The sequence below is a fragment of the Anomalospiza imberbis genome, chromosome 11 (genome assembly GCF_031753505.1).
Source record: "Anomalospiza imberbis isolate Cuckoo-Finch-1a 21T00152 chromosome 11, ASM3175350v1, whole genome shotgun sequence".
Taxonomy (NCBI): Eukaryota; Metazoa; Chordata; class Aves; order Passeriformes; family Viduidae; genus Anomalospiza; species Anomalospiza imberbis.
The window spans coordinates 5,419,240-5,443,367 of NC_089691.1; the positions used below are offsets into that span (position 1 = coordinate 5,419,240).

Below are 24,128 nucleotides of genomic sequence, written 5' to 3' on the forward strand. Positions count from 1 at the left end.
AAAAATATTCTCTGTGTGTTCTAAGTGTCAATGCCTCTTACATGCCAACAGTCATAAGGTTCAGTAGATCAACATCTAGTCCATTTATTTGTGAAATAAGCAGCTGGAATAAGCCTTTGATTCTGATTGCTTCTCCAACAAGAAGGCTGGCAACCTGCTCATACAAAAGATCTGCTCATTTTCAGTATTTGCACATTTTTGGGGCAGTCACTAGAGCTGTTATTTGTGGCTTGTCACCCTGGTCTGGGATGGCAGGACAAGCAGTAAATTGACTCAGGGTCCTGTTTGTAAAATAAGCTCTTACCTAAACTTAAATGGGGGGAGGCCTGATATGAAATAGTTACAGTACTTGTGATAATTGAACAAAATTACAAAATTGACACTAACTTCTAAGAGGCCAAGGCTGGCACCTTTGCTCTTCATACAGGACAATTTTCACTTTCTGATCTGATAATAATTTAAAAAAAAAATAACCAGCAGAGGAATAAGATAGAAATCAGGGACTTCAGATTGCAGAGGATGGGTCAGATAATCCTACAAATTATTTTCTAGAATTAAGAAATATGAAATGCTATTGAGATAAACAGGTTTTTTTTTTTTTCCTTAGCAGTAGAGATTAAGAAGAAGTTAAAAAAATAAAACCTAAAGAAAAAAGAGAAACAAAAAGAGAAACCAAGAAGGGCAGCTGAGCACAAAAGTCCACTGACAGCCTGCAGGAGCCTGACACCACAGTTTTATTTGTATTCTTAAAATCTACTCCTGCTGCCAAGGCTACGGAGCTGATATGCTCTATTTACAGCAGGAGAAGCCAGAGCCCAAGACAACTGCAGCACTGCCAGGCCTGGAGGTGAAGGCACTGCTTTGTTACAGGGGCATTCCCATGCCTGAATCCTCAGTGAAGGAAGAAAATCGCCAATGGCAACACCGCTGAATAAACAGAAAGCACATTTCAATGGCCAGCTGAAGTGCCCAGAGGAGACAGACATTAACAACCCCTCACCCTCATCCTCAGGACAGTTTTGTCCACATCTGACAGTTCTTCCTTTGAATGTTGTTTGATTTGTTATAACTCAGAAGCTTACAATAACAGTGCCCAGTGTAGTTATTAGACCCCAAAATAGCCCTCTAACAATTGCCTTATTTATTTCTCGCTGCCATGTCCCAAGACTTTTATCTTAGGTCAGAACAAAAGAATTCCAGCCTCTTGCCCGTGTTAGACAGAGAGAGATTTTGAAAGGATATAAGGACAACCATTATCTGTTGGCAGGTTATTTATGAAGAACAGGAAGTTCAGGGGAGATGGAAAGAAGTCAAACTGCTTTCCAAGAATAGGAAAAAAAGCTTTTTAAAGCCAGTATACTTTGCCACTTGCTTCTCTCCCAAGACAAAAGATTTTGCATTGTGACTTTATCACACTTGGTTTTGTATCTAAAAAATTAAATGTCATTGTTCTCTAAAATGATAAAGCTGCAAAATCTAAAATAATTAAAAAAAAACATAACTAAAGTATTTGTCAGTTCAACTGCAAGACAGATAAAGTGCTACCTGCCAGCATCAGTTGGCAGGTTCTGCCAGGGTGCAAAGGCTTCCACACCAGCATGGCATGCTTGAAAGAGTCCTGTGTCGATTCATCACAGCGGAGAAGTTTAGCAGGACCTGAGCAAATACAGAGGTTTGTACAGTTTCAGAAATCAGATACAGGAAACAATTCCTTCAAAGCTCTCTGCTAGTTTCAATTCATTATCTACCAGAACAAAAAAAGTAAAACAGACCTTTAAAACAGACTATCAAACAAATAGTGGAGTTTTCAAGAATGAGTTATTTTCTCTACTCTATGGGACTGGGCTTAAGCAGATCCCACATTTGAAGGGAGACTGGGAGCGCAAATACAGAAGGGGCAATCCCACCCTGAATTTGTCAGGAAGAGGAGCTGCTCTTTTCACTCTCTGTGGTCATACAGTTTGTCTTTTCCAGACTGGGGGGTTGGAAATTTGTTGTTAAATTACACTTCTAACAAATTTAGGAGCTTTAGATATTGCTTCAATACAAGCTATTTTTATTACATCTCCTTTACTATATAAAAACTATTGTCTTTAAAATTTTAAAGCACTACAGCAATATAAAAGAAACGTTTTTTCAAAGTACTTTATCCCCCAGAACTCAAATAAGATTATATAAACAGACATGCATTTGTTATCATACAGAATCCTAGAAGCCTTTTGTCTCAGTTATTGTCTAACTTTTTTTTTTTTGTGTAAAATGCTGACACATTTGGTAGGTGCCAACAGGTTGAGTAATCCAACAGGCAGTTCTCTTTTCACTACCCACCATTACCTTCACACCATGAAGATTGGGTTTTGTCAAAATAAATGAAGCTATTCCATATGACAACACATTTTCCCCACTAACTCCAACAGCTGTAACCTTAAAACAGGAAAAAAAGTTAACTGCCAAGTTAAACCCAAAACTTTTTATTCTTTTAGAATTTAAAACAGTGACTGCACTGCTTATTTTTATGCTTTTCTCTCCCTCATCTTCTTGTCAGTACAAAACACATACCATGCCTACTTAGAACCTGGCATGTTCCCAGTTAAATCAAAGAACATGGCAGCATCCAAGCATGTACAATTACCTGCACTGAGACATAGATGGATCATCATTTGTTAATCACTCTGCTTATGCAAAGTAGCTATTGCAAATCACATGGATGATAAGAGGAGTGTATGCAGAAGGTGTCTAGGAGATAAAAATCTATGTGGATCTAAGGCAGAAAACATGCTTTTAACCTAAAAAAAAAATCAAACCTCACAGCTGCCTTCGAGAAACTACAGCATGTCAAATTCAGCTTTGCTTTCGCTTAGATCATCTCTCTTGGAAAGGCTGTAGATGTTGGTAATTTTTTTTCCTTCAAATTTAAGCTTTTTCTAAAACTGGACTAGGAAAAAAACTGAGGCTGCACATGTACATCTTTGACTAGAATTTCCTAGAGGAAACAACTTCATGTGAGAAACTTGTGAAGAAGATGTTGAAATCAATGGCTTCCCTGCTTCCTATGCCCTTTTCCCCCACTGTGACTGCACTTCATTTACCTGTATTAACAGCACAGGTAAGAGCCAAGATAAGAGAAGGAATTTAAAAAGCTGTGATGTTTTCTATGCCATTACTTAAAGTGACACATGAAAACCGAAGCTAACAGTCTCTACTAGACACAAAGGAACTAAAATAAGATCCTGCACACTGGATGTCAGGTAGGAGTGAACATATTTGTGAAAATTACTGTAGAACAGGTACTGCATCAGGAGTGGCAAAAATTAAAAATTCCTTCCCGGGGAGATTCCAGCAGGGCAAAGGTTGCAGATACTTGAATTAGGTTTTCCGGTACTGTGCGGTTTGTTGGCATCTGACCCAAGGGCACAGCTCTCATACACATACACTTTGGAACACCTAAGCGTGGGAATGAGTGCTCTGGCTTGCTAAAGACTCAGTGTTCAGCAGCTTGCAGTAGAGGGTGTTCTTAGGGTGCACTCAGAAATAGACCAAAGCTAGGTCCATTATGGCTTTGGGCCTTAGTGTTTCTTGGGGTTTGTTTTGTTCTTTCAGGGGTGGATTTTTAAAGATGTGTAGAGAAATTCTAGTGGCAAGCACTTTACATTATTAGACCACACTAGTTGTCTTACCACTGAGCACAATTAAACAGTAATTATTTTTATCTAGAATTATTGGTGATTCAAGACGTGACAACACAAGTATTGTAGCCTTACAAAAATGATATGTGTTTTATTCTATTGATACAAATATTCTATTCATAGAAATGAATGGTAAGTTCAACATTTGCACACCTGTTTTTACAAAATCAAAGGGGAAAAGGACTAACTTTCAACTGGTACTCCCCATTCTTAAACAGAAAAAAGTTACCAAAGGACAAATGTAATGCTGACCACTAAACAAAGTAAAGGTTCCACCTTTCTTTAAATACACACTGGAAACACCACACATAATCAATCTAATCATAATAATCAATCAGTCAGCTTATTCTTTGGAAAGGAGACTCCTCATTCCCCTAGGGTGCCATAGTCTGTTGTGTGCCTACAGGTCAGTGTCCTCACCTGCCTCCTAGCCTGGCGGCTGAGCAACAGGGCTTCTGGCCTTGGGTAAGGCAGTGTTTGAAATACAGATGCAAACAAGACTGTAGGATGTGAAATACCAAAAAGCTAAATTCAGGAATTTGTCAGACACAGCAGCTCAAGTTCCTGAGCAGCACATAGGGTTCTGAGTTTAAGAACCTGTCTTGAAAGAGACACTACGTGTGTCTTACCTGGAACTCAGCTGCTGGTACTGGACATTGGGCTCTGTCATCAAAGCAGACACTGCCTGCACACTGTCAAATGAACTTGAGAGTTAGGCTGGAGATGGAAGGAGGGGTGAACAACTAACAATTTGCTTAGTAAATGAGAATTGAATTTAAACATTTTTTTGGCCTTTTCCTCTGTTCCAAAACACAAAGTAATAGAGAGGGGATTCAGAGATCCCTTTCTTCCATCATGGTATTATCCAGTGCCTCCAGCTGTTTTAGATACCTGGAAGGTGGGACCAGAGTTCTGGTCCTCAGTTTTTGTGATTTGCATTCACTCCTCAACCTCTTCCTAATCTGTTAGGGTGCCAGGCTGCCTTGCAGGATCCTCACTCCAAGCCCAGCATCCTCACTAGCCGCTTCTGATTGTGCAGCCACAGCTCGGTACCATTTGATGCAGGTCTCCAGCTCTCCGGTCCCCCTCTACTCCAGCCTCATTAATCAAAATGGATGTTGGCAAACTGCAGTAAATGCCAATGAAATTTCTTCAGTGTCTCCTAAGTCCTCTTGAAAATTGTGTACATGGAAACTCAGATGTTTCGCTGCACAGCTGACACTGCAGCACAGTTCTTCAGAAAGGCAAAGGAAAACAAAATACAGAACCTTCTCCTGGCACATACAGGTCACAACTAAATGATTGAACAGCAAATGTTTGGTTTAACCAAGTTCTACTGCACAAACCAGAGCAAAAGCTTCAGGACATCACCTTATGCGGGGGGGAAGGAAGAGCATATTAAAAATAAAAGCAGGGGAAGCGCCACAAATGCTTCCACTGCACTGAGCATCTCTGCAATTGGCTGGGAGAGCTGTTGCTGCAAAACTCTGCCTACTCCTGCCCCACAGAGCAAGCCCTGCTCCCTGTTACAACAGGCTGAAGCACAGCATGGCAAGCTGTCCCCAGTTACTATCCCTGATGGCCATCCCCCCTCAAGCTAACAACAGTAACAAGTTTGCCCGAGATCCTAAAAATCCCTCAAACTGAGCTGTGCGCGGGTGGAAGATTGTAGTCTACAAACGTTTCATGCTAAGCCTAGCAAACTTGTCTTCTGTAACTTCTGGTTTCCAAAGCAACAGAACATGGTTCAAATCCCTGCTGGGGTATTGTCCGATAAAAATCCCTGTCAAGTGCGTCATCACTGTAAGAAGGAAAGCAGGGAAACAAAGGTGAGGCAATTTCAAAAGGTTCTAAACTGAAGGCAGAAAGTAAATTAAACTCCCTCCTCAAAGAAAACAAGCCTTGGGTTTACAACTAAAATACCTTTACAGGGGATTATTTTTGATTTTTAAATAAGAAAAGGTTTTCCCTTTGTGTGGGACCCGTATATTAAAATCAACACAGACAAGTGTACTTGAGTGTCTAAAAGTCTCACCTGTCCCAGGAGTAACTCTTTGTATTGGAAATCAAAGGTGTACCCTAGCCTAGGAGAAAAGTGCTGAAAAAATACCTGCTGCTTTAAGATATGAAATGGAAAAGCTAACATCCTACCTCTTCAGCTCCTACTGTAATGCAAAGCAATGCTGAATTTGGAACAAACCCCAGAAACTTAATAAAATTAACAACTTTATGGTCCTGACAACTGATATGCTGGAGCAAATCCTGAAGGGCCCATGGGATTCATTAATACACTTTGATCACAAAAAGGGGTAGTAAAGTGAACAATCACAAATAGTAGGCCAAGCTACCGAGAAAATTCCCAACGTATAATTAAAAAGACTGAGTTAATACGGATGTTGCATTAATTCAGGTCCATCAATAAAACAACTCTAACAGCATTAGGTATTATCTTCAAAACCAGCATAAATGTGGAAGTGTTTAGCAGAAAGTCAGACTTAAATAGCACTAAAACTCGATTTATTTGTGGTGAATAGGAAGTTTTTTCTGCAATTACAAAAACTAACTGGCCAAGAAGTCACAAGTCCTTCATCACAGGAGTCACTTACTCATGGAAATTACAGGATGTGCTTTTTTGGGGAATTGCAATAATACATGAGAGGTATATAATAAATAAGATCTTGTACAAACAGGTTACCATTAAAACTGAATTCTGTAGTTCTGGTTTGAAGAGTATTCTCACTCCTCAGTCACATCACAAAGGCAAAGGCAAAGTAAACTGAATATAGCAGCCAGGCTAATGCCAGATTTGACTGCTTCAAGTTTTAGAAACCTCTTGGGAAGATGGGACACTTGCTCAATTTGTGAACCCACTCCAAACACTGTGTTTCTATTTGGGTACTGTTGTACTCAATCCAGCTGGATTAAAACTAAGCAGAGAGATGCCTTCTGAACATAGCAAAGCCATAGCCTCAGGCTCCCTGGACCTGTAGGGAGCATGTCCTCACTCCCTAGCTGAACAAGCTATTTTTAGATTACACAAAATGGATGTCAACAGACCTGCTGTAATCAAACACTGGTTAAAAACAGCACCTGTCTTCAGCAAAGAGATGGCTCATGATGGCTCCCACAGATGTTCCTAAAGTGCTGTGCTGCCCTAGTCAGTTTTCCAAAGGTTCTCCATGCATCAAGGTCTCTGGGTTGTGCACATGGCAGAGTGGCATCAGGTGAAGAAGAAGAAGAAAACACTATTTCATAACAGAGAGCTGGCTTTTGAGTCTGGAAGCAACTGGTCTCTTGTTTGGCATCCTTCTTTTGTCACCATCTTTCACACCCTCCCGCTTACACTCCAAGGTCTGGAAGCACATGGTGCCAGTGTGACACACAACACAGTGACAGTGTGGCACACACCACCAGTGTGACACTCCGTGCAGCACTACTGTGACATGCAAAACACTGCCAGTGTGACAGAGCTGGGACACAGGGCAGGGTGTGCAGCTGACACATGCCAGTTCAGGTGTAGAAAACCACAGCTGTCTGTGCAAACAAGTCAGTTCTTTATCCTGTGTGCACACAGACCTTGGACCCGCAGAGATGGCTGAAAGGCAGGCGCATCGCTTTACCCCCAAAATGGGGTGGGCACCGTGCAGACGTGGAGGACTGGCTGCATGGATTGGAGAGCTTGGGCACAGAGTCAAACCTCGATAAGCACAGCTCTGCCCGAAAATGCCAGGAAAGGGCAGAACGAGTGGGGCGATATTAAAGACCGTGTTTGAAATGGCTGCCCCGGCTCCCCCAATCAATCCCGGGCTGTGCAACACACACAGCCTCGCACGGGAGGTGTGACCGCCCTGAGGAAAACTGGCCATGGAGAGGGGCTGGGGCTGTAACCTCTCAGGGAGACCCACCATGGAGCAGGGCTGGGGCTGTCATCCTCAGGGAAACCTGCCATGGAGCGGGGCTGGGGCTGTCACCCTCAGGGAAACCCACCATGGAGCGGGGCTGGGGCTGTAACCGCTCAGGGAAACCCACCATGGAGCGGGGCTGGGGCTGTAACCGCTCAGGGAAACCCACCATGGAGCGGGGCTGGGGCTGTAACTGCTCAGGGAAACCCACCATGGAGCGGGGCTGGGGCTGTAACCGCTCAGGGAAACCTGCCATGGCAGCCACCTCCAGAGGCTTTGATGTACTTGTTTCTTGGTTGAATGCCCATCAAAGACCAATCTAGCATCTTTGCAAATGAGCATGACATGCAAGGCCATTTAAAATTGAGTCTGAACTAAAAAAGAAAACAAATAAAATAGGATATAGGCAATCTTCACAAGGCACAGAGAAGAAAACAAACATTAGAAAACCTTAGAAAAAATAGTTTTTCTTCATCTTCTCCGTAGTTGCTGTTTGAACTTTTGTTGTCTTTACTTGTCCCTCTCAAAACAAGGCACGTTACAGCTTTACTGTCTGAATGGTGTATTTCTCCATTCCCTGACTTGCCATTTAAGCTCTGGTTCATTGGAAATCCATAACAAGAGATTCTCCTTGGAAGAGAGTTACACAAAACTCTGGATTCCTGACTATTCACCTCTACCAGTGCTCACAGTAATCTCCTAACACACTTGAACTTCCTGTCTTTCTGTGAGAGAAAGATTCAGCTAAAGTCAAGGAAACAGGGCAGGGGAGACTGACACCTTCCCTTGAGATGCTTTCGGGAAGGCCTGCCAGGACCCTGCCTTCCTTTGGAACAGAGGAGGCCACGTCCCATGGTGTTGCCTGTCCTACCGGTACTCTGTGCCCCCTCTCTTCCAGAAGGACTTTTGCCCACTTCATCACTTGTCTGTCCCTCCAGCTCCAGGGCCTCACATCCGCTCTGTAAGGTACCAAACCTCTAAGTCTGCTGCAAGTTTTGAGAGAGAATAAGGCAGTGAGCGTGGCTCTAACTAGGGTTTTTTAGTCAGGCTTACAATAGATTTTGAGAAGAAGGAGAGAGAAGGGGTCGATACCACACAAGAATGCAGCACAGTCTCACCAGCTTTTTCAGCCTGGTTCTTGAAGCACAATGCCCAGAGCTTGCACTGCGCCGACTTTTTGTGTGTTCTGGTGACCAGAACCATCCCATGGTCAGGCCCAGGATCATTTGGGTGCCAAAGTCCCGTTGCCTGCAACCATCACACTTTTTTACCCAGCTGGAGCTGATTTCAGCATATTTGCCGAGTTGACTTTAGGAGTGTTTTCCTTATCTCGGCAGTTCTAGCAGGTGGCCTTATGGCCCCTAAATTCTGGATCCCTTGTGTCCACTACCAGCAGGCATCCTTCTTCCCAAGCTTTGTCAACTTCCCTCGGGGTCTGAGATCAGTGAAACGTGCCCAGCCCTGAGTCTTAAAAGACAATTCTAGCAACAAGTACTTTGCTTTTTCTAACACCTGGCCTTCGAGCTTGCAGGCTGCTATGTGTGTCACAGGTTAAATGTCTCTTCTTGTTGATCAGGCTTGGACGTGTGCAAAGCTGAAGCATTACAGGACATGCTTTTTTCAGGAAATGGGACCTCTCGCACAGTTTGCAACGGGTCCCCGCCCGCGCCTTCCAGACTTCCAGAACGTTCCCGGCACCATTGCCGGGCTCAGGGCGCGGCCTTGTGGGCGAGAGCCGCCATGACAGCGCTGGCGCCGCGCGGCGGGGCCGGAGGGCGGGAAGGGGGGGCGGGGGTGAGGGGCGGGGCGGCTGCCGCCCGGAGCCGAGCGCGCGCGGCTCCCTCAGCGCATTCCCGCCGCGCTGTTGGGAGCGTGCGGACGTTCCTCGGGCTCTGGGAGAAGCGGGTGGCCGCTGCGGGGTCCCAGCGCGCAGATCTTGCTGCTGGCCGAGGCTGCAGGGCCAGAGCTGCCGTGCGCCGTGGCACTGCCCCAGCCCCCCGGCAGAGCCGGGCCGGCAGTGCCGAGACCCGAGGGAAGCGCTGCCGTGGCACGGCCGGGGCCGCTCGGCAGAGCCGGGCCGGCAGTGCCGACACCCGAGGGAAGCGCTGCCATGGCACGGCCGGGGCCGCTCCTGCCCCGGGGCGGCCAGCAGGAGCGACGGATGGGGCCTGCTGACAGCCCGGCATTGCTTGGCCCTCTTCAGTAGATCGAGAGAGTGGCACCACGAAGCAGCAAAATATTGCGCCTGATTTAAAACACCAGAGGGAAGCTGTAGAATTGAAAGGAAAATGAAGGTGTGTCAAAAGATAATAGGCGTGAAAGGGATGGCTGAAAACATATTGAATCCTAATCTTCACATTATTCTCATAAGTGTATCAGGAGAAACATGATGCTGAAAAAACCTACTAAAGGTTTTGCCATTGAAAAGGGTCACCTTCATCGTTTTGCAAGTATGTTAAACTCTTAAAAAGCAGTCGGGCATTCCTTTGTCCGGTGCTACCAATTTAATGATGAGATTTGGTACAGTGTTCCCTCCAGTACTCCACATCAAGGGAGCTGAGGGCTTAGATTCCAGGGAAGCCATGAGTTGGTAAAAGAAGTCCTCCCTTCTGTCCTAGTTCTGTAGTAAGTACTTGTCGCTGTTGAGGCAGAGACGGCAATGAAAATGACTCCTAGTTCAGAAGGCAAAGAATGATCCGAACTTTATTAACAGCTAGCGTTCCTCTTTTATAACCAGGATCCGCTAAGGTGAGGTATGACTGGTCTCAGAGTGAAAACCTTCCACACCACTGGTGCACTATGAGTAGCACACCGTGGTAGAAGATGCCTATAAACAATATGAACAGAAGAGAGATAGTGGCTAGTTTACATGCCTCTTGGACTTTTCCCCAGGCTTAGCCTGGTAGAAATCTCTCTCCTTTTCTCTCTGACTGTTCTGAGAATATCTGTAAGTACTTAGTAAAAGAAGTCATCATTTTGCCAACAGGTGCTGATCCCTAATCCATCTGTTACACGTACATATTAAAGTACTGGCTTTTCACCAATATGAAAGTGGATGCTATATGTATAATGTTAAAGCAACGTTGCTATAAAGATATATATTTTATTTCTGCTATAAAGTTAGCTTAGAGTAGTGAAATAGCGGATATAGTTACGCCTGTGGTAACTGAACTGCCTGCTTGCTTGGGATAACATCCAGTGAACGTATGATGAAGACCCCTGCTACTGACATGCCAACTGTCAGCACCTACCGTCTGTAGAAAGCATGGACCAAAGCCCAGGCGGAAGACGGTAATAAGAGCAGACTAGAACCACAGCCAAACCATGTGCATGCTCTAAAAGGGTGGACCCGAGGAGGAGCCAGGCTAAACACTCCTTGGAACATCTAAACTAGCTTGGGGGAAGGTTTAAATACGCAGAATTGCTTATACGATAGGCTGATGCAAAGAAAAGCTATGTAGAGGGGGTCTCCGAAAGAGCCGGGTGCGCTCTTGGCTGAATGCCAAGCAACCGGCCGTTAAATTTTGCTTAATTTTATATCCTATTGTCCTTTATTAAACTGCTACGTTTACCAGGAAAGTGAACCGCGTTTTTCACACATCTGTGCAGGTTTCCTGGACAGGCAATTTTTTAGTAGCAGGCTGTTGCAAAATACAACAAGCCGGCAAATTCGTACCAACACGTTCTGTTCTAGGGTAAAAACCAAAGCAACCACAGCAGACTGCACCATCTTCTCCACTTATCCTACTAGGAAATCCATGCAGATTTCAATCTGACCTTCACCTCGGGGCCCTGGGCCTGTGCTGCAGGCTCACCTGCCTCTCCCTTCCCAGAATCAGCGGAGGAACAGCCAGAGCAGACAGCGGTGTTCCTCGAGGCGACGACAGGAGGAGAAGGCGGACAGGAGCAGGGCTCACGCGGGGCTGAGCAGGGAGCAGTGCCCTCGTGGCCCTGGGCCTGTTCTGCAAACTCCCCACACTCCTCTTTCTCCCACAGAGAGAGAGGACCAGCACCTGGAGGAGACTGTGGCAGTTCTGGACAGGGACTCCCCGCCGACAGCTGCCATGCGCGACAGCAAGCAGGAGGGCCCTGGTGCCCGGCAGCCAGGTGAGGGCAAAGCCGCCCTCCCACAGCCTGGCCCAGGGACGCTTGTGGCTGCTCAGCCATGCCGTGGCTGGGAGCCTCCTTCCTCCCCAAGTGGGGCCCAGCTGGGCCGGGGGGCAGCTCCTGGGACACCCGTGCCCGCAATGGCCCCTGCTCTGCAAGGCCTCTGGCCCTGCCCATCAGGCAGGCAGGCAGGCAGGCAGGCAGGGACGGAGCAGCCCTTGGGGCCGATGCTGCTGCAGCCAAAGAGCCCCGCAGAGGTGCTCATGCCCGCCGCCATTGGCTCTGTCCCCTGCAGCCTGCGTGCTGTGTCGCCGTGCAGAGGCCGACCCGGACATCTGCGGCGACCAACTGGAGAAGTGCGGGCTCTGTGCCCACGCGTTCTGCCTGGTGAGTGGCTCTGGGTGCTCCCTCCACCATTGCAACAGGCAATTCCTGCCTCTCTCTCCTCATCTGATCATCCCCTTTGCTGCAGTTCTTTGCCACTCTACTTTCTCGTCAAGAGAACCGTCGTGTCGGACTCGTGGGGTTTCTTCCTCGAGATATCCAAATTGCAGTCTGGCGGGCGGCACAAAAGGTGAGCGCCTGACAAGAGCAGGGAGATTTGTGCCAGGCGAGGTTTGCCAGAGCTGAGCCCAGACACTTGGAATGAAAGGCCTGCCCTTCCGGCCGGCTGGGGGACAAAGTCTGGCTCCCGGCAGCTGCACCGAGGCTCTGGCACAGGAGGCTCCTCCACCAGACGGCTCTGTGGGCTGAGACCCAGCAGTGGCCACATCCTACGCCCTGCCCGGAGCCGTGGGGCTGCCTGGGGAGGCCCCGAGGCTGCTGCTGATGGCGCTGCTTGGCTCTTTCCAGCGCTGCTGCGTCTGTGGCCAGAGCGGGGCAACCATCATGTGTTGCAAGGAGGACTGTGGCAGATGGTTCCACCTGCCCTGTGCCAAGGAGGGCGGCTGTGTCACACACTACATTCCAGATTACAGGTACCTCCTCCCCACTCCTGGTCACCCCTGCGAGAAGATCCAACATTTCTCACTTTGCCCATCCATTTTCCTCCAGCTCCTTCTGCCCTGAGCACCGTCCAGAGCAGGACGTGGAGGCGACTCCAGAGCCGGGCACCGACTGCCCCATCTGCATGGAGCCTGTGGAGGATAGAAAGACCTTCCGAACCCTGGTGTGCCCAGCGTGCAAAAGGGCCTGGTTCCACAGGGACTGCATCCAGGTAGGAGCCATCCCCTCAGCCCCGGGCCACAGCAGGTGCCCAGCGGCACCAGGGCCTTGCTCACCCTGCTTCTGTTTGCCCTGCAGGGACAGGCCATGCGCGCTGGTCTTTTTTCCCTCCGCTGCCCCCTGGGCAGGGACACGGAAGAATTTCTTGTACAAATGTTCATCGTGGGGATCCGAATTCCTTTCAGGTTGGTGTCCTTCTGCCTGGCTCCCAGGACAGGAGGTGCAAGTGCTGTGCTGTGCCAGGCCCTGCCCCAGCAGTCCTGGCCCTGCCCTGTCCCGTGAGTCTGGGGAGCTGCACCTGAGGCTCTGCAGGGTACGTGTGTCACTTCAAGGGCTCAAAGGGGAAAGAAAGAGAAGAACGTGTCTGGACAATCCTGTGCTGTGGACACGTTGTCCATGAGCCCCTTTGCCTCCTCAGGCCCTGGGAACTGCTCCTGTGCTCCTCCTGCGCTGCTGAGGGCACCCACAGGCGCTGCTCTGGCCTGAGAAACCGCATACAGAGCTGGGAGTGTGACAGCTGTGCTGGTCTTGGAACGGGTATGAGGCAAAGCAGCCGGTGCCCCTGGGCTGGGGACAGTGCCCAGGCCGGGCTGGGCAGAGCCCCTCTGCTCCTGAAGGGCTGGGGGTTCTGCTCTGGCCTGGCTTGCCTCGGGCCTGGGTGGTCTTTGACATTCCTGCTTGGCCTTACAGCTTCCAGGGATGAGTCAGAGCTCAGTGGCCCCAGCTGGATCAGACAGTCAGGACTGGAGCCTGCTCATGGCTCCCCAGAATCTGAGGCCATCAGCCCCAGCTCCTGCACCCCGGTGCCATCGGGGCTGGATCCCCAGTCTTCCTCTGCAGAGCCCAGTGGCCGCAGCAGCCAGCAACACACAGCATGGCAGCAGTCTCTGCCGTCTTCCTCGCTGGCCACCAGCAGCCCCAGCACATCAAGGTCAACGTACAACAACTCCCCTGACTCTGGGGACAGGGTCCATTCCAGACGTGCTGGGCCCGGCCGCAGGCGAACCCGCTCTCGCCAGCCAGGTCGGGCCCCAGATGGACCCGTCCGATTGAGGAGTCGCCGTGACAGGAGCAGCAGGACAACGACAAGGGCTTAGAGGCCCAGGCGAAGGGAGACACCTTCACGGGCATCCCCCGGACGCAGCCGCGCCCGCCAGCAAGGTCGGGCCCTAAGTGCACCTGTCCGCCCCAGGAGTCGCCGTGACAGGAGCAGCAGGACAAGACCAAGGACTGAGACGCCCGGGCGAAGGCAGACATCGCCACGGGCATCCCCCGGACGCAGCCGCGCCCACCAGCAAGGTCAGGCCCAGAGTCCACCTGTCCGGTCCAGGAGTCGCCGTGACATGAGCCACAGGACAGCAGCAAGCGCTGAGAGGCCCAGGCGCAGGGGGACGCCGTCAGGGATGTCCCGCAGGAGCAACCGCTCCCGCCAGCCACGTCGGGCCTCAACTGGGGCCTCCAACAGCAGCACCTAGTGGAGGGGATAATCTGGTTTTGGCTTTGTTTCTTTTTTGGTGCTCTTATTGCAGAGCCGTACGTCCTTGGAACAATAACGCCGGTAAAGTCACATAGCAAGAGGATCCACGTTTCCAAGACAGCAGTTCTGAGGGTGATGATGAGCCTGAGATGTGAGAAATTGAGAAGGACCAAGAAATGCAAGTTCTGTTTCTACTTGTTGTCTACTTGGCTGTAGTAGTTGGATGCTGTGGGAATATTAATAGCAGCACTCAGGAAATGGGAAACTGGCACTGCACACCCCTGAGCAATGAAAGTCATCTTGGAAAACCATTTGTGCTGCCCAGAGTCAAAATTCCCAGCAGCCCACTTGATGTGAAGTTGAATATGAAAAGAGAGACGTTGAGCACAAGCAATTAACTGGGTCGTTTTGGTTTGACCAACTCCAAACTGAGTTTGGCCAAAAGCCAAAGACACAGTCAATTTTCCTTTAAGAAGCGTTTTGGTTTTTTTTAATAGAAGGCTTTCCTTGATTACTAGGGAATAAAGCTTTTCAATGTATACCATTTCTCTGAAGCGGTACAGTTTTAAGTTGTGTTCATGGAATTTGATAGGCCAATTTAGGGTGCTAAAATCCCTTTGTACTTGTCTAGGTTTCTTTCTTTACCACGCACAGAAAGTGCTAGAGTTTTCTTCTTCTCCAAAGATGATGAACGCTTAAGAGGTACGACAGAATGTCTTCAGCGCCTTTTGTATTTTTTTTTAACTGTTCCTGGAATTCCGTGAGGAGGAAAAATGCTGCCTGCTTATGAATGTTTTCTAGTCAAAATTTGGCATCCTTACTTGCGGTCAAAGTTGTGGTAGAATCCCGTGAGAAAGTCCTGGTAAAATAAAGGCCAAGCAGATTTCTGGCTTTCTTTTCTTTCAGATAATTGCCTAATAGGAATCTGGACTTTTAGAACTTACCAAAACATTAGGCACTTGACAGTTTACCTAGATATTTTGGATCCTTTCAGGTATTTGTATCATCTTTAACTTTTCCCTGTCTTTCTGGTGTTACCATTAGGAATGTTGAGTGTTCCTGTCAGCCACATATGTCCCTGGGGTTCTTGGTCCTGATGAACCTGGGGTTTTCTCTTCCGAATCCAGTGAATTTTGTATTTAGAAACTAAGAAAGCAACAACCAAAGGAAACATACAGAGTCCCCCAAAATTGCAAAGGCCAGCAAAACAATTGCTTGTTACATGTTTTGTAGAATAGAGTCTTAAGACAGGCTTAAATGATGCGCGTTTCTCGAGACTGATTCGGTAACGCTGCTGAAATGTATTGCTGTGTTCATGCAGTTAGTGCCCAGCAATCTTCCAGCCCGTCTGATTGACAGGGTGTGTTACAATGGAGAGCTCGGTCCTCAGCAGGCCTCAATTCTGGGAGAAGATGGGCGATCCTGGTGCTGAGCTTCTAACGAAACAGCTGCTATTTCACTGCAATTTAGATTGCAGCACGCTGAGGAAAACTGCTGCTGCCTTTCCTGGTCCTTCGTACACCAGGCTGCGGTAGGGAACATTTCTGTTGGAGCCAACGTCTGGTGGGGGGCAAGAGAACAGGAAGGATGTGAAGAATTGATTTCTGAAGAACATTATTGCTGTGTTGTCCATGACTGTTAGAAGCAGCAGCACTATCAGAAGTGGTTAAGCCTGTTAATTGGTTCTTTGTTTTGTGCAGAGGGCCCAACGTTATTTTGCAGATCAGCAGAGCTCAGTGAAGAAAAAGAGGACTGGGAAGACAGATGGAGATTATTGCTTGAGGTGAGTATCTAAGATCTGTTCCATGGGAATGCCAGGTGAAAGCTCAGCAGGGGGAAGGAATGCTGGCATGAACGGGCATGCAGAATTAATTCAGGCCCTCGAGAAGAGCCTGCAACTTTGTAAGTCCCCAGGAACAAAAGCGTTTTAGTGTGCCGGTGTGGATAACACCAAGTGGTGTTCTCCGGTCAGGTAAACCACGACATCTTTGTCTGTTACAGGAGCAGCTACTTAACTCTATGTAAAGAATGTATTTAAGAGAAAGAGTGAATTTAGAGACCTCTCCTCATAGCGGATCCAGAACCTTCTCCGAAGAACTTGTTAGATTTTCATTATTTTCCGGAACACCGAAGGAAGCAGACGGGTACCAGATAGAAAATACGAGGAAACCAATAAACCTTTTACTGCTTAGAAGCGTGTCACTTTTGTTCCTCGAAGAAGTTGCCAAAGAATGTTACTTTCAAAATCCCTTCAACGATCTAACAGGAAAAAATATTGGCAAACCCTGTTAGGCAGTGTTTCCGAGCTGGGGCTGATGGTCTTGGGTGCTGGGGAGCCACGGGAAGGCTCCAGTCCTGACTGTCCGGCCAGGCTGGGGCCATTGAGCTCTGGCTCATGCCTGGCGGCTGTAAGGGCAAGCGGGAATGCCAAAGGCCCTCTGGACCGGGGCCAGGTGGGACCAGAGCAGAGCCCCCAGCCCTCCAGGAGCGGACGGGCTCTGCCAAGCCCAGCCTGGGCACTGCCCCCAGCCCAGGGACACGCGGGTGCTCTGCCCGAGAGCCGTGCCCAGAGCAGCAGAGCTGTCACGCCCCAGCTGGTTCTGGTCAGAGTGAGAAGCCAGCAGCGGCCGTGGGTGCCCTGGGCAGCACAGGAGCTGTTGACAGGGCCTGGGGAAGCACAGGAGTCAGCCTCAGCACGGCGACACAGCACGCAGGCTGCAGGGGACAGAGCCAATGGCAGCGGGCATGAGCACCTCTGCGGGGCTCTTTGGCTGCAGCAGCATCGGCCCCAAGGGCTGCTCCGTCCCTGCCTGCCTGCCTGCCTGCCTGGCTGATGGGCAGGGCCGGAGGCCTTGCAGAGCAGGGGCCATTGCGGGCACGGGTGTCCCAGGAGCTGCCCCCCGGCCCAGCTGGGCCCCACTTGGGGAGGAAGGAGGCTCCCAGCCACGGCATGGCTGAGCAGCTCCTGCCTCCCCCTGCCTCTGCCCTGGGCCCCACATCGCCTGCCACAAGCGTCCCTGGGCCAGGCTGTGGGAGGGCGGCTTTGCCCTCACCTGGCTGCCGGGCACCAGGGCCCTCCTGCTTGCTGTCGCGCATGGCAGCTGTCGGCGGGGAGTCCCTGTCCAGAAATGCCACAGTCTCCTCCAGGTGCTGGTCCTCTCTCTCTGTGGGAGAAAGAGGAGTGTGGGGAGTTTGCAGAACAGGCCCAGGGCCACGAGGGCACTGCTCCCTGCTCAGCCCCGCGTGAGCCCTGCTCCTGTCCGCCTTCTCCTCCCGTCGTCGCCTCGAGGAACACCGCTGTCTGCTCTGGCTGTTCCTCCGCTGATTCTGGGAAGGGAGAGGCAGGTGAGCCTGCAGCACAGGCCCAGAGCCCCGAGGTGAAGGTCAGATTGAAATCTGCATGGATTTCCTAGTAGGATAAGTGGAGAAGATGGTGCAGTCTGCTGTGGTTGCTTTGGTTTTTACCCTAGAACAGAACGTGTTGGTACGAATTTGCCGGCTTGTTGTATTTTGCAACAGCCTGCTACTAAAAAATTGCCTGTCCAGGAAACCTGCACAGATGTGTGAAAAACGCGGTTCACTTTCCTGGTAAACGTAGCAGTTTAATAAAGGACAATAGGATATAAAATTAAGCAAAATTTAACGGCCGGTTGCTTGGCATTCAGCCAAGAGCGCACCCGGCTCTTTCGGAGACCCCCTCTACATAGCTTTTCTTTGCATCAGCCTATCGTATAAGCAATTCTGCGTATTTAAACCTTCCCCCAAGCTAGTTTAGATGTTCCAAGGAGTGTTTAGCCTGGCTCCTCCTCGGGTCCACCCTTTTAGAGCATGCACATGGTTTGGCTGTGGTTTTAGTCTGCTCTTATTACCGTCTTCCGCCTGGGCTTTGGTCCATGCTTTCTACAGACGGTAGGTGCTGACAGTTGGCATGTCAGTAGCAGGGGTCTTCATCATACGTTCACTGGATGTTATCCCAAGCAAGCAGGCAGTTCAGTTACCACAGGCGTAACTATATCCGCTATTTCACTACTCTAAGCTAATTTTATAGCAGAAATAAAATATATATCTTTATAGCAACGTTGCTTTAACATTATACATATAGCATCCACTTTCATATTGGTGAAAAGCCAGTACTTTAATATGTACGTGTAACAGATGGATTAGGGATCAGCACCTGTTGGCAAAATGATGACTTCTTTTACTAAGTACTTACAGATATTCTCAGAACAGTCAGAGAGAAAAGGAGAGAGATTTCTACCAGGCTAAGCCTGGGGAAAAGTCCAAGAGGCATGTAAACTAGCCACTGTCTCTCTTCTGTTCATCTTGTTTATAGGCATCTTCTACCACGGTGTGCTACTCATAGTGCACCAGTGGTGTGGAAGGTTTTCACTCTGAGACCAGCCATACCTCACCTTAGCGATCCTGGTTATAAAAGAGGAACGCTAGCTGTTAATGAAGTTCGGATCATTCTTTGCCTTCTGAACTAGGAGTCATTTTCATTGCCGTCCCTGCCTCAACAGCGACAAGTACTTACTACAGAACTAGGACAGAAGGGAGGACTTCTTTTACCAACTCATGGCTTCCCTGGAATCTAAGCCCTCAGCTCCCTTGATGTGGAGTACTGGAGGGAACACTGTACCAAATCTCATCATTAAATTGGTAGCACCGGACAAAGGAATGCCCGACTGCTTTTTAAGAGTTTAACATACTTGCAAAACGATGAAGGTGACCCTTTTCAATGGCAAAACCTTTAGTAGGTTTTTTCAGCATCATGTTTCTCCTGATACACTTATGAGAATAATGTGAAGATTAGGATTCAATATGTTTTCAGCCATCCCTTTCACGCCTATTATCTTTTGACACGCCTTCATTTTGCTTTCAATTCTACAGCTTCCCTCTGGTGTTTTAAATCAGGCGCAATATTTTGCTACTTCGTGGTGCCACTCTCTCGATCTACTGAAGAGGGCCAAGCAATGCCGGGCTGTCAGCAGGTCCCAGTCGTCGCTCCTGCTGGCCGCCCCGGGGCAGGAGCGGCCCCGGGCTTTATCTTTGTTAATTAGGCTCGATAATTAGTTCAGACTCAATTTTAAATGGCCTTGCATGTCATGCTCCTTTGCAAAGATGCTAGATTGGTCTTTGATGGGCATTCAACCAAGAAACAAGTACATCAAAGCCTCTGGAGGTGGCTGCCATGGCAGGTTTCCCTGAGCGGTTACAGCCCCAGCCCCGCTCCATGGTGGGTTTCCCTGAGCGGTTACAGCCCCAGCCCCGCTCCATGGTGGGTTTCCCTGAGTGGTTACAGCCCCAGCCCCGCTCCATGGTGGGTTTCCCTGAGGGGGACAGCCCCAGCCCCGCTCCATGGTGGGTTTCCCTGAGCAGTTACAGCCCCAGCCCCGCGCCATGGTGGGTTTCCCTGTGGAGCGACAGCCTCAGCCCTGCTCCATGGCGTCTTTCTTTCTTCCAAAGGCCCCCCAGACCCGGGCCAGGCAGGACCAGAGCAGTGCCCCCAGCCCTCCAGGAGCAGACGGGCTCTGCCAAGCCCGGCCTGGACACTGCCCCCAGCCCAGGGACACGCGGGTGCTCTGCCCGAGAGCCGGGCCCAGAGCAGCAGAGCTGTCACGCCCCAGCTGGTTCTAGTCAGAGTGAGAAGCCAGCAGCGGCCGTGGGTGCCCTGGGCAGCACAGGAGCTGTTGCCAGGGCCTGGGGAAGCACAGGAGTCAGCCTCTGCACGGCGACACAGCACGCAGGCTGCAGGGGACAGAGCCAATGGCAGCGGGCATGAGCACCTCTGCGGGGCTCTTTGGCTGCAGCAGCATCGGCCCCAAGGGCTGCTCTGTCCCTGCCTGCCTGCCTGCCTGCCTGGCTGATGGGCAGGGCCGGAGGCCTTGCAGAGCAGGGGCCATTGCAGGCACGGGTGTCCCAGGAGCTGCCCCCCGGCCCAGCTGGGCCCCACTTGGGGAGGAAGGAGGCTCCCAGCCACGGCATGGCTGAGCAGCCACAAGCGTCCCTGGGCCAGGCTGTGGGAGGGCGGCTTTGCCCTCACCTGGCTGCCGGGCACCAGGGCCCTCCTGCTTGCTGTCGCGCATGGCAGCTGTCGGCGGGGAGTCCCTGTCCAGAACTGCCACAGTCTCCTCCAGGTGCTGGTCCTCTCTCTCTGTGGGAGAAAGAGGAGTGTGGGGAGTTTGCAGAACAGGCCCAGGGCCACGAGGGCACTGCTCCCTGCTCAGCCCCGCGTGAGCCCTGCTCCTGTCCGCCTTCTCCTCCCGTCGTCGCCTCGAGGAACACCGCTGTCTGCTCTGGCTGTTCCTCCGCTGATTCTGGGAAGGGAGAGGCAGGTGAGCCTGCAGCACAGGCCCAGAGCCCCGAGGTGAAGGTCAGATTGAAATCTGCATGGATTTCCTAGTAGGATAAGTGGAGAAGATGGTGCAGTCTGCTGTGGTTGCTTTGGTTTTTACCCTAGAACAGAACGTGTTGGTACGAATTTGCCGGCTTGTTGTATTTTGCAACAGCCTGCTACTAAAAAATTGCCTATCCAGGAAACCTGCACAGATGTGTGAAAAACGCGGTTCACTTTCCTGGTAAACGTAGCAGTTTAATAAAGGACAATAGGATATAAAATTAAGCAAAATTTAACGGCCGGTTGCTTGGCATTCAGCCAAGAGCGCACCCGGCTCTTTCGGAGACCCCCTCTACATAGCTTTTCTTTGCATCAGCCTATTGTATAAGCAATTCTGCGTATTTAAACCTTCCCCCAAACTAGTTTAGATGTTCCAAGGAGTGTTTAGCCTGGCTCCTCCTCGGGTCCACCCTTTTAGAGCATGCACATGGTTTGGCTGTGGTTTTAGTCTGCTCTTATTACCGTCTTCCGCCTGGGCTTTGGTCCATGCTTTCTACAGACGGTAGGTGCTGACAGTTGGCATGTCAGTAGCAGGGGTCTTCATCATACGGTCACTGGATGTTATCCCAAGCAAGCAGGCAGTTCAATTACCACAGGCGTAACTATATCCGCTATTTCACTACTCTAAGCTAATTTTATAGCAGAAATAAAATATATATCTTTATAGCAACGTTGCTTTAACATTATACATATAGCATCCACTTTCATATTGGTGAAAAGCCAGTACTTTAATATGTACGTGTAACAGATGGATTAGGGATCAGCACCTGTTGGCAAAATGATGACTTCTTTTACTAAGTACTTACAGATATTCTCAGAACAGTCAGAGAGAAAAGGAGAGAGATTTCTACCAGGCTAAGCCTGGGGAAAAGTCCAAGAGGCATGTAAACTAGCCACTGTCTCTCTTCTGTTCATCTTGTTTATAGGCATCTTCTACCACGGTGTGCTACTCATAGTGCACCAGTGGTGTGGAAGGTTTTCACTCTGAGACCAGCCATACCTCACCTTAGCGATCCTGGTTATAAAAGAGGAACGCTAGCTGTTAATGAAGTTCGGATCATTCTTTGCCTTCTGAACTAGGAGTCATTTTCATTGCCGTCCCTGCCTCAACAGCGACAAGTACTTACTACAGAACTAGGACAGAAGGGAGGACTTCTTTTACCAACTCATGGCTTCCCTGGAATCTAAGCCCTCAGCTCCCTTGATGTGGAGTACTGGAGGGAACACTGTACCAAATCTCATCATTAAATTGGTAGCACCGGACAAAGGAATGCCCGACTGCTTTTTAAGAGTTTAACATACTTGCAAAACGATGAAGGTGACCCTTTTCAATGGCAAAACCTTTAGTAGGTTTTTTCAGCATCATGTTTCTCCTGATACACTTATGAGAATAATGTGAAGATTAGGATTCAATATGTTTTCAGCCATCCCTTTCACGCCTATTATCTTTTGACACGCCTTCATTTTGCTTTCAATTCTACAGCTTCCCTCTGGTGTTTTAAATCAGGCGCAATATTTTGCTACTTCGTGGTGCCACTCTCTCCATCTACTGAAGAGGGCCAAGCAATGCCGGGCTGTCAGCAGGTCCCAGTCGTCGCTCCTGCTGGCCGCCCCGGGGCAGGAGCGGCCCCGGGCTTTATCTTTGTTAATTAGGCTCGATAATTAGTTCAGACTCAATTTTAAATGGCCTTGCATGTCATGCTCCTTTGCAAAGATGCTAGATTGGTCTTTGATGGGCATTCAACCAAGAAACAAGTACATCAAAGCCTCTGGAGGTGGCTGCCATGGTGGGTTTCCCTGAGCGGTTACAGCCCCAGCCCCGCTCCATGGTGGGTTTCCCTGAGCGGTTACAGCCCCAGCCCCGCTCCATGGTGGGTTTCCCTGAGTGGTTACAGCCCCAGCCCCGCTCCATGGTGGGTTTCCCTGAGGGGGACAGCCTCAGCCCCGCTCCATGGTGGGTTTCACTGAGGGTGACAGCCCCAGCCCCGCTCCATGGTGGGTTTCCCTGAGGGTGACAGCCCCAGCCCCGCTCCATGGTGGGTTTCCCTGTGAAGCGACAGCCTCAGCCCTGCTCCATGGCGGCTTTCTTTCTTCCACAGGCCCTCTGGACCCGGGCCAGGCAGGACCAGAGCAGTGCCCCCAGCCCTCCAGGAGCAGACGGGCTCTGCCAAGCCCGGCCTGGGCACTGCCCCCAGCCCAGGGACACGCGGGTGCTCTGCCCGAGAGCCGGGCCCAGAGCAGCAGAGCTGTCACGCCCCAGCTGGTTCTGGTCAGAGTGAGAAGCCAGCAGCGGCCGTGGGTGCCCTGGGCAGCACAGGAGCTGTTGCCAGGGCCTGGGGAAGCACAGGAGTCAGCCTCTGCACGGCGACACAGCACGCAGGCTGCAGGGGACAGAGCCAATGGCAGCGGGCATGAGCACCTCTGCGGGGCTCTTTGGCTGCAGCAGCATCGGCCCCAAGGGCTGCTCTGTCCCTGCCTGCCTGCCTGCCTGCCTGGCTGATGGGCAGGGCCGGAGGCCTTGCAGAGCAGGGGCCATTGCGGGCACGGGTGTCCCAGGAGCTGCCCCCCGGCCCAGCTGGGCCCCACTTGGGGAGGAAGGAGGCTCCCAGCCACGGCATGGCTGAGCAGCTCCTGCCTCCCCCTGCCTCTGCCCTGGGCCCCACATCGCCTGCCACAAGCGTCCCTGGGCCAGGCTGTGGGAGGGCGGCTTTGCCCTCACCTGGCTGCCGGGCACCAGGGCCCTCCTGCTTGCTGTCGCGCATGGCAGCTGTCGGCGGGGAGTCCCTGTCCAGAAATGCCACAGTCTCCTCCAGGTGCTGGTCCTCTCTCTCTGTGGGAGAAAGAGGAGTGTGGGGAGTTTGCAGAACAGGCCCAGGGCCACGAGGGCACTGCTCCCTGCTCAGCCCCGCGTGAGCCCTGCTCCTGTCCGCCTTCTCCTCCCGTCGTCGCCTCGAGGAACACCGCTGTCTGCTCTGGCTGTTCCTCCGCTGATTCTGGGAAGGGAGAGGCAGGTGAGCCTGCAGCACAGGCCCAGAGCCCCGAGGTGAAGGTCAGATTGAAATCTGCATGGATTTCCTAGTAGGATAAGTGGAGAAGATGGTGCAGTCTGCTGTGGTTGCTTTGGTTTTTACCCTAGAACAGAACGTGCTGGTACGAATTTGCCGGCTTGTTGTATTTTGCAACAGCCTGCTACTAAAAAATCCTCTTCCTTTGAGACGCTTTCGGGAAGGCCTGCCAGGACCCTGCCTTCCTTTGGAACAGAGGAGGCCACGTCCCATGGTGTTGCCTGTCCTACCGGTACTCTGTGCCCCCTCTCTTCCAGAAGGACTTTTGCC

General features: G+C 50.4%; 1 long non-coding RNA gene across 2 annotated transcripts; it reads right to left on the minus strand.

Moving 5' to 3' along the window:
* Positions 1-654: 654 nt before the first annotated feature.
* Positions 655-9,320, minus strand: LOC137480479 (uncharacterized). 2 transcript variants are annotated; one of them, XR_011002935.1, is made up of 3 exons: positions 8,686-9,320; positions 2,329-2,424; positions 655-1,656 (listed from the first exon to the last, which is right to left on the minus strand). It is a non-coding gene; the product is annotated as an uncharacterized lncRNA (long non-coding RNA). The 2 variants fall into 2 exon arrangements; XR_011002936.1 differs by having other exon boundaries at positions 8,707-9,281.
* Between the last annotated feature and the right edge of the window lie 14,808 nt (positions 9,321-24,128).